The 6,479-nt window shown below is 58.7% G+C and overlaps 1 long non-coding RNA gene across 1 annotated transcript; it reads right to left on the bottom strand.

The window, feature by feature from the left end:
* Window positions 1-1,182: 1,182 nt before the first annotated feature.
* Window positions 1,183-2,421, bottom strand: LOC118932127 (uncharacterized). The gene is made up of 3 exons (XR_005032617.2): window positions 2,376-2,421; window positions 1,643-1,797; window positions 1,183-1,345 (listed from the first exon to the last, which is right to left on the bottom strand). It is a non-coding gene; the product is annotated as an uncharacterized LOC118932127 (long non-coding RNA).
* Between the last annotated feature and the right edge of the window lie 4,058 nt (window positions 2,422-6,479).

Here is a 6,479-nt window from a genome sequence, read left to right as displayed (position 1 = left end):
GGCTGGAATCCTGCCACCCTACTGTGACCTCTGTACCCTTGGGTGGGGCTTAGCCTTAAGTTCCTCATCTGTAAAATGGGAATAATAATGAAAACAAAGCTATATTCCACAAACTACACAAAAATGCTTTGAATCCAATAAAGCCCTGAACAAACCTAATTCTCTCTTGACCTTGGTTTATGCCGTTTACTCCCAGAGTACACATCTTTATGTCCATGTAGCTGGGGGCTGGGGAGACAGAACTCTGGTGCGACTGACATCTAGATATGCCGCTTGGCAGCTGTGTGACTTGGGGCAATTATCCAACTTGCTGGAAAAATGGAAAAAACAAGACCATCTATCCCCTAAGACTTACTGAGAATTAATGGGATGATGCATATGACAAGTTTAGCTGAGTGACCCGCCCACAGTGGGTGGCCAGCACATATGGTCAACATTAAGTCACCACTATGGTGTCCCCTGCCCCCATGCTCTCTGCCCATAAGTCATTCAGAGCAGGGCCTCGTCTGCAGCTCCGGGCCCCAGATCCAATCAGGTGCTTGTTAAACACTTTTTTGCTGAGGATGAAAGAGCTGAGATGATCCCCTGACAGACGCTGGGGAAGGGCCGCCTCCCGCCCCGGGCCTGGACCGCTCCCTCGGCTAAGCAGCTTTGCGTGGGGGCAGGGTGTGAACTGGAGCCGTTCTTGTTCTTCAGCCGTCCTGAACCTGCAGAGCAGACCGGGTCCCCCAGACGGATCTTGCCACGCTGGACAGGAAGCCAGGGGCCTTGCAGAGCCCGGGGGTGGGAGTCCTGTCTTCCAGGGACCCTCCCGCTCACCAGCTCGTGCTTAAACTCCAAATAGAATCAGAGCCAGCCAGAGAGGGGGATAAAATTAAATCCTTGATCATGATCAAGTGGTTAAAAAAAACCCACCGCAGCCAGCGGCTCCTTCCCACTGCAGCAGGCCCTGCCTCAGAGTCAACGGGAGGAGGAGCAGCGGCCGCCCGGGGGCCTCCCGCCCTCCCCCCCCCCCCCCCCCCGCAGGTCACAGATCCCCGCCCCCAGCGCCTGAGGGCTCCCAGCACTGAGCCCTGGGAGGGGGACCGAGTCCCTGTCCGCTGGGCGGGGGGTCGTGGCCGCTGTGGGGGAGGCCCAGCAGGACTCAGCCTGGAGCTGCATAGCTCTGGGTTCAAATCCAGTTTTTGCGGGTTACAGCTGGATGGTGTGGGCGAGGGAGCCGATGTTCCCAAGCCTGTGGCCCAGTCTGGAACGCGGGAACAATAATGTCGCCTGCCGAATGGGGTCAGTGTGTGAGAACAGCCGTGGCTGCCTGTCTGGGGTCACGCAAAAAGGGATGGATTGGCTGGAAAGAATTTCAAAACAATAAAACTGACTGAAGGCCTGGTCTCCTTTGTTTTACTTTGTGCCAGCAACTCTAACCCTGGCGCTCAGGGAGGCCGCCCCCAAACACTGACCTCCCCTTGGGCAGGGGCCGGGGTGCTGCCTCTGTCCTCAGAGCCTCTTCGGAGCAGGGGCAGATGTGGGGGGCTAGGGGGGCTGCTGCTCCACACAGGGCGTGGGAGAGGGACACACGGGCTGAGATGGTGATGAGCCTCTGGGCCTGGCACCCCCGTGCCCATCCCAGCCTCCCCGCCAGCACCTGCAGGACCGGGCCCGCCCCCTCTTCATCCTGCAGCCCCCCTGATCCGGGGCGGCTCTGAGGGGGGGCGTGGTGGCGGAGCTGCAGGCACCTGGCGGGGCCCAGCCTGTGCTGCCAGTCCTCCGAGGTGTGTACCTTGGCGGAGGGCTGGGACGCTGAGGAGGAAACAACGAGGCGGTAAAAATAGCTCTTTGTTTACCATCGGCTGCACATCCTGATATGTCCTTGTGTGAAAGAAAAACACCGACCAGCCCAGGGAGCTGGGGCCGCAGGGCGCAGGCCTGGTCAGGGAGGGGGCCTGGCTGCAGTGGAGGCCCGAGGAGGCCCCTGGAGGGCCAGCTTCACCCTCAGCTGTTTCCACAACCCCTCCACCCCACCCCCAAAGCAGCCTTCACTGGGCCCCGTGGGCCAAGTCGGCCACTCCCGGCCGGGCCTACTGTGCAGCGGCCCCCGCGCCCCTCAGACCCCAGCCCAGAGGAGGCCTGTGGCAGGCAGGCTGGCTGGCTGCCCCTGCCCACGCGCCTGCCCTGCTGGCTTGCCCCTTGGGAATCTGCCCTGGGGGTGGTCCAGCGTCCCAGGGAAAGTGGCCTGCGGACTTTTCTCTGGCTGAATCACCCACCCGCACCGCTGAGGCCACGGAGAAGCCCCGCCCTGGGAGGGGCAGCCTGGACTCTGGCCCCTCAGGCTTTCTATCCAGAACCTTCCCTGGTACCCACAGGCCCTCCCCGCTCACCCGGCTTGCTCCAGAGGAGAGCCCTGAGCCACCTGGCCGACCCCAGGACTTCTCCAGACTCCCAGGGAGGAGCGTTACCCCATCCCAGCTGCACTACTGGGCTGCTGCCGGCTTTCAGCCAGTCAGGAGGCACTGACTGAGGACCCACTGTGCGCAAGCTGGGGAGGCAGAGATGAGAGGGAGGCAGCTTCTCCCTGTGCTCTCAGAGGCTGTGGGCAGACTGACTTGGGACAGGCTGCAAGCACACACGTCCCGTGGGAAGGAAAACGCCCGTCCGCGAGGAGCAGAGCGGGAGCTGGCAGACCCAGGCCTATCCGCGGGGAGCTGCGGTGGGTGGGAGGGTCCCTCGGAGCTCCTACACCTGCCTGAGGGGGCATCCTTCTTGCCCTGCCCTGTGACTCATGGGGGGGCGTGAGCGGAGGTCTGTGGGCCCACCTGGCTGCTGGTCCCTGGCTCCTCCCCAGCAGACAGAACAAGAGAGGGCGGCTGGAGGAGCCCAGCAAACTGCTTCAGGAGAAAGCGTGTGGGACTGATGTGTCGGTGCAAGCCCCAGAGCCCAGGCTGGAGCCCTTGGCACACTCACCAGCCCTCCTTTCCTCAGACGCTGGATGGGCAGCTGCCAGCACTAGCTCAGGCCTGCTCTTGCCACCCAATTCAGGGCCCCCGGGGAGAGGAAGAGCGGGAGGGGGTGTCCCCGCACTCTGTCTGTCTTCCAAGATGCTGGGAGGGTGAGCTCATGCCTGTGTGTGGAGGGCACGGGAGGCTTAGGACATTAAGCTCTTAAAGTCATCGGGCAGAAAGGGAGGCCAGGACAGGGTGGGGTGGGGATGGGGAACCGCAGAGGGAGCCCCTGGACCACCATCACCGGCTGGGTGTTACAACCCACTCTTGCACTAGCCTCACGTGACTCCATTTCAACTCTCTGAGCCTCAGTTTCCCATCTATAAGACCTCCATTAGTGTCGCACCCCAAATATTCCCAGGCATATGGAAGGATTGTGTCCCCCTCAACCCTCTTTTCAGTTGAATGTGGCTCTGACTTCCTTTGGCCAATGACGTGTGAGCAGAAGATGGGTCAGGTGGGAGCATCAAGGGCCGTTCGGTAAAGTTCCGGAGGCGGCTGCCCCATCAGCCTGCGTCCTGGAAGAGCCCCTGGCCAGCCCGAGAGTAAGGAAGAGAGAGTGTATTTGGGGCTCTGAGGGTCTTGGGCCTGTTTGCTTGTGCAGCATCACCAGGCCTCTCCCGACCCCAGACTGCACCAGTGACCTCCAGCCTTTGACTCCGGGCGGTGTTCTGACTCCTGCTCTGTTCCGCTCCAGCCCCAGGACTTCCCCGGAAGACTGTGTCTGGGAGTCCCTTGCTTTTCTGGGACCCAAGAAGACATAAGTAAGGCTGCCCAGGGCTCCACCCTGAACCCTGCAAGGCAGTGACCGCCCTTTACACTTGCTAAAATCTCCCCTCCCCATCGTGGGCCCCCAGGCCTTGGTGACCTGGCTCCTGCTTATCTCTGCCTTCCTTTCCCACAGCTCTCCCCTGTCCTCCGCACCCGCCTCGAGTTCCTCAGACAGGCCGAGGCTGCCCCCACCTCAGGGCTCCCGTGCTTGCAGTTCCCTCTGCCTGCAGCGCTCCTCCGACATGGCTGAATCCTCCGTTTTCCAATGTCACCTCAGATGTCCCACCCCCCCCCCGTCTTGGTTTGTTCAGGCTGCTATAACAAAACACCGTGGACTGTGTGACTTACACACAGTAGGAATTCATTTTTCACAGTCTGGAGGCTGGAGGCGCCAGCACGGTCCAGCTTTGGTGAGGACCCTTTGTTAGGCTGCGGGCGCCTGACTTCTCTCTCTGCCCTCACACGGTGGGGGGCTGAGGGGGCTCTGCGGGGTCGCTTATGAGAGCACTCATCCCATTTAGGAGCTCCCCACCCTCATGACCTAATCATTTCCCAGAGGCCCACCTCCTGAGACCACCACACTGGCTGTCAAGATTTCAACGTGTAAATTTTGGAGAGACACAAGCATTCAGACCACAGCACCCCCTGAGACGGTCTTCACTGACCATCCTATTTTGCTTTCTACTTTCTGATGTGCTTTATCAGAAATAACCTTATTTATGAATTTCTTTGCTTGTCTATTTCTCACTTCTCCCACTAGAAGATACACTCCTGGGAGCAGGGACCTCATCTGGCTTCTTTGCTGCTGCGTCCCCAGTACCTGACGTACTGCGGGCTTGCCATAAAGGTTTGTTAAATGAAAGAATAACCCTGACCTTGAGATGGCTCCTCTGCTGAGCCCTTTGTGACCCACAGGTGCAGGGACCCTGTCTCCTGAAATAAAACTGTGCTGGCAGCAGGAAATCCGGGGCCCACGGAGAAGAGGGCTCTCTCTCTGTTTCTCTGGCCGAGGCCCCAGAGCACATTTCAGTGGGGCTGGCCCTGGCACACATGTGGCATTCCATACCCACAGCCCTGTTGGGCCTATCTTGGCTGGGAAATAAATTGTGGGCTCTGAAGGGGCTCGGAGACTGGTGTCGGCCAGGACTTTTTGGTTTGCAGGCCTCAGAAATCGAGCTCCATCTGGCTCAGGCCACTGGGGAGGCTCTGGAGGCGGCTGGGAGGATTAAGATAATTGCTGCAAGAAGCAGGGCCTTGGGCTGGAACTGGAGACTTGCTGCTTCCAGGACTTTCTCTCCCTCTTGGTCCTTGTCTGCTTGTTTCTGCTTGACTGCCTTTTAGCCTCATCGTCTCCATCAGAAGGACCTTGTTCTGCAGCAGAATATGCTTCCTGGCAGCCTTGGTGGAAGGAAAGCTGCTTTCTCACAGTGCCCCAAACAATCCCAGGGAGTCTCGGATTGGCCTGCTTGGATAGTGAGCCACCTGTTGGCCCAATCACAGTGGGGGAATTTAGTTGTAGCCCCTTCCTGTGGCTGGGATGGGGCAGGCTATGCAGAGTCACATGGGGATGGTGCCTAACGGGGAGAATTCTGTGTAGCCAGGGACAAACTGTTCTCCACCAGGCTCTGGCGCTGGCTGAACCCCAAAGGGAGAGAAATCCCACAGTGATACCCCCACGCTGCTCAGCCAGCCTGCCGTGGGGGAGGCGAGGAGCAGCAGTAGCAAGGGGACCCTCCCACTGAGACTGGGATCGGAGTTTTCTGCTTCCCCCTGTGGACCTGGCCTGGGCGTCCTGGAGCAGCATGTGGGGGCTCGCAGCCCTGCCTGGGGTCCCACCAAAGTGAAAGAAGGATGGGAAACTGCATGGCGGACATTCCTATGGAGATTTAGAGTATATATTGAAGGTTCTGAGAAATCCTGCAGTAAAGATGTCCGTTTCGTTTAGCTTTTTCCTCATCTATTTGACCACAGAGCTCTTTAAGATTTTAAGTATTCCATGGAACATCCCACAAGAACTGCTTCTGTGGAGAAAGAGCACAAAGCTTAAAATCAGAGCTTGAGCCTGAGCCCACTACTCAGGGGTTGCATAACTTCTGTAAAACGGGTGCTGATACCCACCCCACAGGGTCCTGTCAGGGCGACCTGGGAACAGGCCTTTGATAAGTATCCTGTGAGCTGTAAAGCACAGGGCAGACACCGGACCATTATAACTGATTTAACCCGGAAAATAACACACACCTGTTTACCTCACAAGGTAGGTAACCCTCCCTCATCAAGATTAGGGGATGACAGAGGGAAAGGAAGTGACGCATCCAGGATCACCTGAGCCAGGTGACCGCTGAGCGCCAGGTGCAGAGGGAGGGAGGAGCTCCAGCACTGGGCCCGGAGAATCAGGGCCCAGCGGCCAGGAGAGCAGAGGTGACGCTGACGGGCAGCCCCGGGGAAGCAGAAATGTATTGTCTCCCAGTTCTGGAGGCCAGAGGTCCAAAATCAAGGTGTTAGCAGGGCTGGTTCCTTCTGAGGCTGCGAGGGAGCATCTGCCCCAGGCCTCTCTCCTCAGCTTGTGGGTGGCGGTCTTCCCCCTGCGTGTCTTCCCTGTGGCTAAATGCCCCCCTTTCATGAGGACACCAGTCATATTGGATTAGGACCACCCTAATGACCTCATTTTAACTTGATTGCTTCTGTAAAGACCCTTCTCCTAAATAGGTCACA

This window comes from Manis pentadactyla, chromosome 4 (assembly GCF_030020395.1).
Source record: "Manis pentadactyla isolate mManPen7 chromosome 4, mManPen7.hap1, whole genome shotgun sequence".
Classification (NCBI taxonomy): domain Eukaryota; kingdom Metazoa; phylum Chordata; class Mammalia; order Pholidota; family Manidae; genus Manis; species Manis pentadactyla.
The sequence above is the reverse complement of the archived record's forward strand: the minus strand, read 5'-3'. Positions and strand labels throughout refer to the sequence as shown.